This window comes from Mastigoproctus giganteus, chromosome 3 (genome assembly GCF_048544385.1).
Source record: "Mastigoproctus giganteus isolate SK-2022 chromosome 3, ASM4854438v1, whole genome shotgun sequence".
Taxonomy (NCBI): Eukaryota; Metazoa; Arthropoda; class Arachnida; order Uropygi; family Thelyphonidae; genus Mastigoproctus; species Mastigoproctus giganteus.
The window spans coordinates 135,032,078-135,044,712 of NC_143577.1; the positions used below are offsets into that span (position 1 = coordinate 135,032,078).

Sequence of the window (12,635 nt, forward strand, 5' to 3'; positions counted from 1 at the left end):
GGAAACAAAATAGCATCTTCCGAAACTTCCCAATATTTCACAACAAACATAGCATTTATTACATAATTTTGTAACCTTAGTTACGACTAAATTAGGATTCCTAATTATTATGGCAGCTAAAGGATTAATCCCTTCTTTAATAATCCTATAATGTTTCGGATATCCTATTATTTGTTCATTCAAAGAATAAGGTTCCTGCAAGAGTGCAATAGCCACGTCATTTTGTTCAATATACATATTGACTTCTGATGCAACAGCCTTTGCTTTTTGGGCATTTAGTTGCAATATTTTCAAATTGTTAGCCATAATGTATTTTCTTTTTATATAATTCTAAGGCCTTGACACACTCCTGACAAATCTTGCTCGTTGCGACATGGACAGCCCCCACACCACGCTTAGTACAATTACAACATTTTGACTCATTAGCCCTATTCTGACAATCCTTATACAAATGTGAGCCCGCACAGTGTCCACACACCACCTCTCTTTTACAGTATTTGCAATGTGTCCAAAATTAAGACATCTATAACATTGAGTCAGAGCAAAGATTTCTTTGAACTTACAGGAGGACCACCTTAAAAATAGCCTAGATTTATTACACATTATTTTCCAAATTTCTGGAACCACCTGAACAATCCAGTTATTCATATTTGTTACTTTACTTCGATTGATGGTAAGAACCTCGACTCCTTCTTTAATCTTCTTCTCACTAATTCCAAAATCTTTAAAGTTCTTTAGCCATAGTTGCTTGCAAAATTCTTCTTTTTGCATATCTTCTTCTATATATCATACACAATTATTTTTGGATTTATCAACTTTGGTACAGCATACTTCAACCCAATTTCTTGTATCTTAGTAGATGATTTAATTCTTGCCAGGTCCTCATTAGAGGCCTCAACCAAGACGCCTCTATCACGAATCGTCCTGATATTGTGAACTTTAATACTTGACAGCAATGGACGCACTTCCTTTAAAATTTCTTCCTTAACCTGCTCACTTGTTTTAAAACGCTCCACGTCGGCCTTAATTATTAAAACCTTCGGAGCTCCTTTCTCTTCTATTTCATTCTTTTTAACAACATCTGCGTATCCTACACTACTGTCTTTCTTAGTTCTTTTTAGTCTGTCTTTCAAAAGTAAATTTTCAGTTTGGACTTCGTGCATCTTTTTATCCAAGGCATCCCAAAACTCCATTATAATTCTAACAGAAGCAGTCGGAATTTTACTCACAGGATTCCACAAAAAACTATTCAATTGTTCCCTAGCCTTATAAATATGCTCAAATCCCTGAGTCACTATCTCAGGAACTGTCTCTTCCCTTCTTTTTCTTACGTTTCTCCTTCTGACTCAATTCTCCATCAGAGATAGTATCCGTTATTCTTCCCGACACTCTCTTCCTTGACTTCCTTTTCTTTGACGCTGTACTCACATCCACTAAAGGACCTGACAATGATATTAAATCTTGTTTTACTGGTGTTCTCTTTAGGGTAGTTCCTGCAAAAATCCCTATCTCAGTTAATTCTTCAGCTTGTGTTAGTACTTCACGTGCTATCTCTTCTTTCTCGTCCTCTGTCATGTCCGTTGTTGCCGCCCTTATATCTTCTTCAGGTATCTCTTCCTCAGAAGAAGACGACATTGTATAACTAAAAAAGTTTATTTACAATTAAAAACTAGACTCCAAATATGGTGAATAGTCAACTATATACATATATACACAAGTCCGTTAGAGAGCTATGATCCACTCAAGCCAAAATGGAAATTTAAAAACACTCAAACTTCGTACAGCGTTAAAAACATACTGCCCAAGTTAAACGGGCAATGGTCCCAAAGGCCTCTCTAGTTAATGCTTGGACTAAAATTGAGCACAACTGTGCAACTCAAACCACGTCCAAAGCGCAAGCACAGGAGGAAGTGACCAGATGGGAGAGTGACAGGATGGAAAACGTGGACAGGATGCAGGAGAAAGTCACCCACATTATAACCACTGCAGCGGAAATGGCGATGAAAAGGAAGACAACTTCCATAGGAGCCATGCCGTGGTGGACCCCGAAGTTACAAAGACTACGAAACGAAGTTCAAATAAAGAGAAAAGAATACTAAAAGGGACAGAAAACCTGGCCACCGGCAGAGGTAGACTATCTAAGATACCAATACCAACAGCTACGCAGTGCCTACACTGAAAAAATAAAGAAAAATAAGAAAGCCTCCTGGGAGCGACTAGTCTCTGTGACCGGAAATGAGGATCTCTTTGGGGTGGTATACAAAATAACCACAAATAAGCTCCCCAGGGGGGAAATAACGTCGGTAACAAAAACGCCTCAAGGATCCATCACTACAACATGGGATGATTCAATTAATAACATTCTAAATACAATCATTCTAGAATCCCCAGACAACCTCAGTGACAAGAAGGAAGAAATTTGCCAAGCGAACAAAGCATGCACATCGCAACAAATGGAACCGCCCTTCACCATGGAGGAGCTACAAAATGCTGCGGCACAGATGCGAAATAGGAAATGCCCGGGACCGGAACTCCTGGAGCCGGAGCTGATCAAAAAGGCTGTGGAACACATACCTGGCCTCCTGCTCAAACTTCTCAACTGCTGCCTGCAAGCGGGGAAATTTCCGACCTTCAGTAAAACCGCGAATCTGAAACTCATCCTGAAGAACCCTAACAAGCCACCAGAACAACTGGATACTTACCGACCGATAGCTTTACTGACTACTCTGAGTAAACTGTATGAAAGGCTGTTGCACAAAAGAATTATGAGCCACTACAAAGCTGCAAATCTAGAGTCACCAAAACAATATGGTTTCAAACCGGGATTATCAACCAGAGAAGCAGTCCAAAACTTTATATTCAAAGCGACCCAATGTGACAGAAGTACTTCCTAGTCATCGCAGTGGACTTCACCGGGGCGTTGACCACCCTGTGGTAGCCGAGCATCCTCTGCTGGCTTCGGGAGGCAGCGCTCCCAACCAACCTCTACATGTGTATAAAGGATTACCTAACTGGCCGAAGAATTGAAGTGGTAACACCTTTTCGAAAAATGGCTCGGTGGGTCCGCAGGGGCTGCCTGCGGACTGCGGGCTTCCCCCAGGGCTTGGTCCTGGGGCAGCTCCTGTGGAACATTGTCTTTGATGACTTCCTGGCTCAGGACTTCTGCAAAGTGAACTGCCAGTCCTTTGCTGACGATTTAGTCCTGATGGTGGAGGCGCACTCGAGATCGGGCGTGGAGACTCATGCAAACCAGGCAATACAGTTGTTACAGGATTGGGCAAAGCTACACATGTTGAAGACCTCACCCACGAAGACGAACTCTGTTCTACTCAAAGGAGTGCTTGACATCTACAGACCACCGCAAATAAAGATATCAGGAACAACCATCAAACTTGCAAAACAAATACGATACTTATGAATTACAATCGACAGTAATTTAGCCTTAACCCCGCACATCATCTACCTGAAAGAAAAACTAAGGAATTATGCAGCATTAATAGCAAGGGTCTCACGCAGGGACTGGGGATTAACCAGAAAAACCCTGTCCCTGTACTACAAATAAATTTTCATCCCAGCCATTGCCTACGGATCCTCTATATGGTACAAAAAAATCAGAAACAGTAGTAAATAAAACACACCTGGGCACAATCCAGTGTAACATTATGCTTTTCATATCTCGTGCATGCAGAACAGTGAGCACGCACGCCCTCCAGATCTTGACGGGAGTCCTCCCACTGGACCTGGAGGTGATTCGCTGCGGGCTGATGTATCACCTGTCTAAGGGAACCCCACTACAATCTATGGACTCATCCTAGAACCAAACAACAACCGCAAAGCATAAAATCATAGACTCGTGGCTCACCTGCTACAGCTGCGGCAGGACAGCATCAAACAAAGGCAAAGTAACGAAGCGATTCATACCACTGGTTGCCAAGATGTATCCGAAACCCCCCACCCCCGTGGTTTAACCCGGTGTTAAATACAACCTACTTACTAATGGGCCATGGCTCATTCAGGGCAAAATTGAACATGCTGGGTATAACGGAGGAGCTAACTTGCACCTGCAGTGAGCCTGAAACATGGCATCATATAATGCACAACTGTTAGTTCTATGAGGAACACAGAAGCGTGCTAATAACTAAAATACAATACATACCAAAAAAACCAAGAACACCATCTTTTGGACACAGAAGACAACTAGCGGCTTTCAGCTGGTTTGAACGAGAAGTCTTCGACCTAAGAAGAACGGAAACCGTCCGCAATGAATAAAAGGAAATTATATACTCAAAGAAAATCGACCACCCCACAAGACTGCAAAGAGCAAGAGGAAATAAAAATGAGCATGGAAGAAGACAATCCCAACTAAAGTGAGACCACAAACGGATCAAAGGACCCTAGAAAGATCAAATAAAATAGCAAAGTGACAAGGAACCTGGTCAGACAAAGCGACGAAGATGAGTGCATACAAACAAACCAAGTGTCAAAAAACACGCACTGGACATATATGCAGGAACTACCTGTGGTATGCCATATCCCGGTCTGAATAAGACTCCCTAGTCCTATTCACTTTTAATTCACAATCCCCTGGTAGGGGGGAGACGTTTTCCTGTTCCCTCCCTCCCCTGCCACTCCCTGCCATAGTACTCCTGGTAGAGCATGAGCCTGACCCACTTGCTTTGGGGGCACCAATCTATTGTTCCCATACTTCTGGCTTTTTTTTCCAGTCTTCAGTCTCCCTCCCCAACTCTGTCTATGACAGAGTTGGGGACACCTGCGCATGTCCCACATGTCAAAAATTAAAACATTCACAAATTCACACCGCACAAGCAAAACTCTTTAGGCTTAGACCTTTTTCAGCGATTATTTCCCCACAATTTTTTTTTATGCCCTACCCCTGAAATCTTAGGAAACTAGGTGGCGGGTTCTGCCAGAGTAAAATATGAACCACTGGGTACCTGGTCTGCCTCCACGAGGCTAAGTGTGGACAACGTTGGACCTCAGTAGGGGTCTAGCGGTTAAATGGCCAGAAGAACGACTATACACAACACTACACTTACGAAATCCATACACTTTTAAATCTCTGGCCCTTGCAGTGAACTGTTATGTCAACAATGAAAGCAACGGAGAGTTGGGGGAAACCTCCGGTGCACGAATACACTTTACAGACACGAATACACTTTTGTCAATGAGAGAGCTGGCAGAAACGTCTCCGCCAAGGCGATCATTAGCGGGAATAGGTTATGGGAGCAGCCAACCCATCAGAGTCCCTTTGCTACCACCACGACACAGGATCCTACTTCTGAACTTGGGCGAAAGAACATCAACACTGGACTTTGGATGATTGGAGACGGGTCTCCTGGTGCGATGGATCCGGCTTCCAGTTATTTGGAGCGTCCATGATGGTGCTTATCTGGCGGAAACTGCACGAAGCTATGCACCCATAAAGTAAACAAACTCTTCAGGCAGGTCAGTAATGGTCTGGGGCGTGTTCAACTGGCACACGTAGAGACCTCTGGTATGTCTAGACGTATCTATGAACGGTCTGTTTTTTTTTTTTTTCTCTCTCTTTAGGGTCTGACGGCACCAGGGGTTTCCCCCATCTCCTTGTAGTATACATTGCCATGTGTTATAGTAGACTGTAAAGGCCAGGGATTTAAAAGTGTATTGATATTGTTAAGTTTAGTGCCGTGTACCATTGTTTACCTGGCCATTTCGCTGTTTGATCCCTATTGGGGCACACACATAGCCCTGTGGAGGTAGACCAAGTACACCAGTATTTTAAATACGTACGCTGACAGGTCCTGCCACTTAGTTTACGGAGATTAGATTTCAGTGGCTAGGGCCTTAAAAAAAAGGTAGGACCGAGCGCTGAAAGCGTTAGAAGTCAAGAGGAACACTTGTACAATGGAATTTGAAAGTTTTAAATTTAGTCTGTTTATCTTACGCTGTTAAAGTGACCAGAGTAGGGGAGAGACTGAAGATCGGGAGAGGAAAAAGAAATTAATGTGTCGACGAAGGATGTGACCCCTGTGGTCAGTGGGGCATGCCCCACAAGGAGGAAAGGGGAGAGACAGTGAAACCATCTCGCCCGTGGAAGTGGAAAGAAAATATCGTGCAAGAGAGCAGAGGTATAGGATCGGTGCGGGTTACTTGCCTATCCTTGCATCCCATCTGCATCCCTTCATGGTCATCGTGCAGCCACAGGATAGTGGACTCTTCCAACAGGACTAGTCACCATGGCACCCCATAGAGTCGTGGTGACTAGAACATGGTTCGAAGAGCATTCTGCAGATTTTACCACCATGGAATAAGCTCCCCGTTCACCGGACATAAACCCTGTGGAGCATCTTTAGGATGCTGTGGAAAGGTCCGTTCAAGCTTTGGATCCTACACCCAGAAATGTAATGGAATTATGGACAGCGGCAGCAAACATGAATGGAAATACCTGTGGAACGCTTTCGTGAATTAGTGGACTCAGTGCCTCGCTGTATGAGTGCCCTTATCCGGGCGAAAGGTGGACCTCCCAGAACTTCATACTACCCTGCGGTGCCAGGTTCAACAAAAGAGAAGAGCGTTCCAACGTGCCAGAAGAACGTGGCCCCCGGCTGACATAGATTTGTTATGGAACGAATACAGAGAGGTGCGTAAGGCCTACAATGCAATTCTGAGCGTGAAAAAAACTCTCCTGGGAGCATTTTATCTCCACCACTGGTAACAAGGATCCCTGGAGCACGGTTATCAGGACAATTACCAATAAACTCCGCAGAGTACAGGTTGTCTGCTCCACCACCACCCCACAAGAAAACAAAACTACGAACTGGAACCACTCAATGGTCAATGGGCTAGACCATATCTACAAACCATTGCCTGACCAAATCTCCACTGAGCAACAACAACTGTGCAGAGATAATGACAACTACGACTATCAGCAACTGGAGGAGTATTTCACTGAAACGAAACTTTCCAGGGCTATTGCTAGAGTCAGGATCAACGAAACCCCTGACCTGGACCTGCTCGAACCAGAAATAATAAAGAAAGTGGAGTAATACAACCCACAACCACTGCCTTCATACCCTGCGGTGCCAGGTTCAACAAAAGAGAAGAGCGTTCCAACGTACCGGAAGAACGTGGCCCCCGGCTGACATAGATTTCTCATGGAACGAATACAGAGAGGTGCGTAAGGCCTACAATGCAATGCTGGGAGTGCAAAACACTCTCCTGGGAGTATTTTCCCACTGAATGGTGAACTGCCGCTATTAGGCTCATCCTCAAGAACTCAAGGAAGCCTCAAGATTGCCCTGAATCCTATCGACCCATTGCTCTTCTCGCTGTGCTGAGTAAAGTGCTGGAGCAGCTGCTCAGGCTGAGACTGGATGATCACTATAGAGGTATGAGGTATGAGGTATATTGAGGGTCTAGCTGCTCCTGGGATTTCTCCCATCTCCGCGAATGTTCTATGTATCGGCAACAGTACCCTGTCAAAGCCAGAGATTTAGAAGTGTGTGGGTCATGAGTAGTGTTATATGTTGTGCCCATTCTTTATCCGGCTTATTGGCCGCCAGGCCCCTAATTTATGAGAAATCACTAGCAAACAGAGCAAAGAGGGGGGATAAAGAATTCTTCACATATATAAATGCCAAGAAGAGCAGGACAAACCAGATCGGACCTTTACGTAAGGGAAAGGGGATAGTAATAAATACACCAGCTGCCGTTGCAGATGAACTCAACAGTTATTTTGCATCGATATTTACAAATGAAAAGCCTTTTGTGGCAATGGGAAATTGTGGGAGCGAAGTTAAAAAATATGTAATTAATGATATCGAAATTTCGCAAGATTATTTAATGAAAAAACTTTCAAGCCTACAGACTAGTAAGGCTCCTGGAGTTGATGGAATATACCCTATAATCTTGAGAGAGGCGGCAAGCGAGTGCATTGAACCACTGAGGCTGGTTATGCGAGCATCACTAGACTCTGGGGAGATTCCCTTGGATTGGAAAAGTGCAAATGTATCTCCCATACATAAGGGTGGCTCTAAAAGTGAAGTGGGAAATTATCGACCTGTCAGTCTGACTTCAGTAGTAGGGAAAATCATGGAGGCATGAATCAAGGGTGAAATTCAGGATCATTTGGATCGAATTGAAATTCTCAAGGATACTCAGCATGGTTTTGTAAAGGGAAAATCATGTTTAACAAATCTGGTTCGCTATCTCGAAAGGGTCACTCACGAGCTGGATTTAGGGAATAATTTCGACATTGTTTATTTAGATTTCAGCAAAGCTTTTGACTCAGTCCCACATGAGCGGTTGCTTTATAAGCTGGAACAGGTTGGAATCACTGGGAAAATCCTTAGATGGATAGAAGGATGGCTTCAGGGCAGGAGGCAGAGGGTTGTAATAAATGGCTATTCCTCAGATTGGGTTGATGTAAGAAGTGGGGTTCCCCAAGGATCAGTATTAGGACCACTGTTGTTTTTAATTTTCATAAACGACATTGATGAAGGGATAGAGGGCGTGATGTCTAAATTTGCAAATGATGTTAAAATTGGTAGAGTAGTTAATGATCACTGTCAAGTTGAGCTTCTTCAGAGAGACCTAGATAGACTTCAAGAATGGTCAGAAAAATGGCAGCTGTGCTTTAATCCAAAAAAGTGTAAGGTATTACACCTGAGAAACAGTAATCCCAAAATAACTTATTCACTTGGTGGAGTTCAACTAAACCCAGTACTGGAGGAAAGGGACTTGGGTGTTACGATACGGTCAGACATGAAATTCTCTGAGCATTGTAAACAGGTTGCAAGGAAGGCCCATGGTGTCCTATCGATGATCTATCGAACTTTTGCAAGTAGAGATAGGGACGTGATAGTCCCATTATATAAGGCCTATGTTAGACCACACTTGGAATACTGTGTTCAAGTATGGAGACCGCACCTAAAGAAAGACATCGAGCTTCTTGAAAGGGTGCAAAGAAGGGTAACTCGCCTGGTGAGATCGGCAAAAGGGCGTCCTTATGAAGAAAGACTTCGAATATGTGGGTTGCAGAGTTTGGAAACTAGACACCTTAGAGGAGATTTGATTGAGGTGTTTAAGTCTCTGAGAGGCATCAGTAAAATGAATGAGGACCAAATTTTCAAGATTATAAATGATGCTAGAACTAGGGGACATAAATTCAAGTTACGCGGGGAAATGTTTAGATTGGACTGCAGGAAGTTTTATTTTAGCCAGCGAGTTATAAGTTGCTGGAATAAGTTGCCTTCATGGGTGGTAGAGGCCGACAGTTTGGAGAAATTCAAAGGTCATCTGGATAGTACTTTCGGGTAAGGGAAGCGCATAGGATGATAGGATTAATTTCCTTTTTATTTAATTTTTAATTTCATTTTATTATTTTTATTTATTTATTAATTATTATTATTTATTTATTTAATTTTTGTTTTTATCATTCTTTTGTTCGGATTTTTTTTTTTTTTTTTTGGCTGGTGCAGCATAAGCCATAGGCTTTCTTGCACCATACGGCCGTTACTAATACTAATACTAATACTAATGGGACCCGACGTTGCCCATACCTTGCCACGTGGAGTCTAGCCGGGTGTTACCATTGAGTCAATTGTACTCTGGCAGGTCCTGCCACTTACTTTCCTGGGATTTTAGTGGCTAGGACCTAAAATAAAATTGGAACGACCGCGATTGATTTTAGTTCACTTACATTAAAGCGCTAATATGGGGTTTGACGCTGAAGACCTTTTTCTGAAGTGTCTAAAAGGTTGGGCGAAAATTTTTTGGTGTATTATAAATTTGGAAGTGTAGGGCTATACCCTGTGCAAGAGAAAGTGCTGGGAGGGGAGAGTGAAGGCTGGGGGTTGAAATAGGAAGAGGGCCGATAGGGTAGGTGATCCCCAATTATTCAGGGAGGCATGCCCATGCCCCACCAGAGGGAAGGAATGGTGTGGCAGGGAAGAGAAGAGACTCCCTCCCCTGCCAGGTGTGGGAATAAAAGAATTGCACTGCACAAGAGAGTGCAGAGCCTTGAGCCAATATGGCTCCGCCAAGGTAGCAACTTGGAGTTTCTCTATCTTTGTCGGTCTTCTCTGTGATTGGTAGGCTTTGGTATCCATATTTGTCCTCAGCTATGAACACTGGTCAGGTCCGTTGTTAGTCTATTATCAATGGCTGTGGTTCTCTTCATCATGGGAAGATTCGCATCTCCATGGGGTTATTCTTGCGATCGCTGGTTTTAGATGATTAGTAGTGAGCAGGTTCCTGAGGGAGGTTCTCCTTGAGTCCTCTCCACGCGTGTTCTGTGTCTCTTTTTATTTATTTATTCATTTTATTTTATTATTTTTTATTTTTATCTTCTTCTGTAGATGGCTATCAGTGTTTTACGCCTACCAAATAGTTTTTGGGCATATTCCTTTAGCTCCCTGTATTCCTCTGGTGAGTCCAATAGATGTGATCACTATAGAACAGCAAACCTATCAGCACCAAATCAGTTTGGTTTCTATTCGGGTATGTCGACGGTTGACGCACTAGAAGTAATTACAAATGCCGCCAACAACTGCAAGAGAAAATATCTACTTGCCGTCTCAATCGACTTTGGGATCAAAGCGTCTTTGGTCGGCTGAGGGCGGCAAGGCGGCCAGGAAACTTTAACAGATGCATAGCCAGTTACCTTACAAATTTGAAGGCGGGGTGGTTCAGACACCTCTCTCTCTCTCCAAAGTCGAAGGACAACTCTATAGGGACTGCCCCCAGGGCACCACCCTTGGACCCATATTCTGGAATTGTGTCTTAGATGAATTCCTCAACAGAAATCTAGCCGGAATTCTGACCTTAGCCTATGCGGATGACCTTTCCCTTATCTTTGCTGCTGACTGCCGAGCAGAGCTGGAGCAATTTGACAACAGGAAACTCACTATCATCCAGAGCTGGGTACAGAAACATCATCTCAAAATATCAGCCACAAAGACACAGTCCATCCTGCTCAGGGGACAACTGGATCACCGGAGGCCACCACAAAACAAAACTAATGGCACAACAATCAAACTGGTATCTGAACTGAAGCTCCTGGGGTTTGTCATAGACACAAACTCTCCTTCATCCCACATCTAAATCATCTCCAGAAAAAGATAAAAAAAAGTACACAGCTATGGTTGCTAGGGTAACTCCTCGAGAGTGGAGATTAAAGAAGCGTACCCTAGCTTTGTACTGTAAAGCAGTTTGTACCTGCGATCACGTATGGCTCCAGCATCTGGTTTCACAGAGACTGGAGCCCACGACTGTGGCAGCCGGAAACTGAACATCATTCAGCGGCCGATCCTTCTAATGGTCGCCAGGGCGAGCTGCATCACCAGTACCCATGCCCTGCAGGTACTTACTGTCTTCCTGCCCCTGGACCTCGAGGTCGCCCAAGCTGGAATTATATATCTACTTGGAATAGGACGTTCCACCACCTTCCGTGGCTTCACTACGGACCCAGCCAACACACGAGGCTCAAGCTGGCCAGGCTCAATAACTATCTCCAACAAATATGGCAGACAAGGTGGTCTGAATCCACAAAGGGAGCCATTGCCCTGAAATTTCTCCCGGACATTTCTAAGACAAACCCCAGATCTCCCACTCGGTTCTCCCCAGGTCTTTTAATGACCGACCTCATCACAGGCCATAATCCTTTCAGCGGCAAGCTGAATCTGCTTAGGAATTCTGCCAACCTACTATGTGCCTGCGGTGTCCAGGAGACCTAGGACCACCTGATACATGAGACCTAGGACTGCCTGATATACGAGAATCTAAGATATACATTTTTATAACTCAGCTGCATTTCACCCCTAAGGGAAAGGAGAAATACCTACTTGAGGATCGTGACACATACACCCTGCTTTCAACTTCGCCCAAGATTTGTTTACAAGGAGGAAAACCCTGCCGCCGCCACCACCAGCACCTCCAGAGGTCCCAGATGGACCCGACAATGATAACCCTGAAACCCAACCAGGAAACACATGAATGAAGCAGCTGGGAACGTGGGCTGGAACTGCCAAGACCTTGGACCCTCATCTACACTTGAATCACTGAAGAAATTGCCAACAAGGCAAAACCACTGTATTCCATCTGTCCTTAGGATGGCATTACCGCAACTGCGAGACACTGGCCTGGACTTTCTCAGAATTCCTGAAGGCCCTCTTCCTAGATGTGACCTAATCTGAAGCGACCATCATGATATTTATGAATGGGACGGAACATTCACATGGCCCCCATCTTCCATGCTCCCTTGCATGGAGCTTTACATCCATTTCCCAGGGGAAGGGGAGGAGATGGCTTTGCCCGCCTCCTCGCCACCCCTCTTTTCTTTCTAGTGAGGCATGGGCATGTCCCAATGATAACTAAGGTCATTCTCCCTGTCTTCCCCTTATTTCTATTTCTACTCCCTCAGTCTTCAGTCTCCCCTCCCCATTACTTTTATCTTTCACAGTGCGCAGTCCGACATGTCAAAATTTTTAAACATCAAAATTTATCCCGATTTTTCAGGCACTAATATTATCCTTTCAGCTTACAAACCCAACTTGCGTTCTTAAATGAATTAGGCAAAACCGCGATATACCGTATACATTTTCTTTTTTATGTCCTAGCCACTAAAATCTCTGGAA

At 44.1% G+C, this 12,635-nt stretch overlaps 1 protein-coding gene across 3 annotated transcripts in view; it reads right to left on the minus strand.

Moving 5' to 3' along the window:
- Positions 1 to 12,635, minus strand: part of LOC150088279 (atrial natriuretic peptide receptor 1) — a 1,689,763-nt gene that overhangs the window by 1,379,014 nt on the left and 298,114 nt on the right. The window lies entirely within an intron of this gene.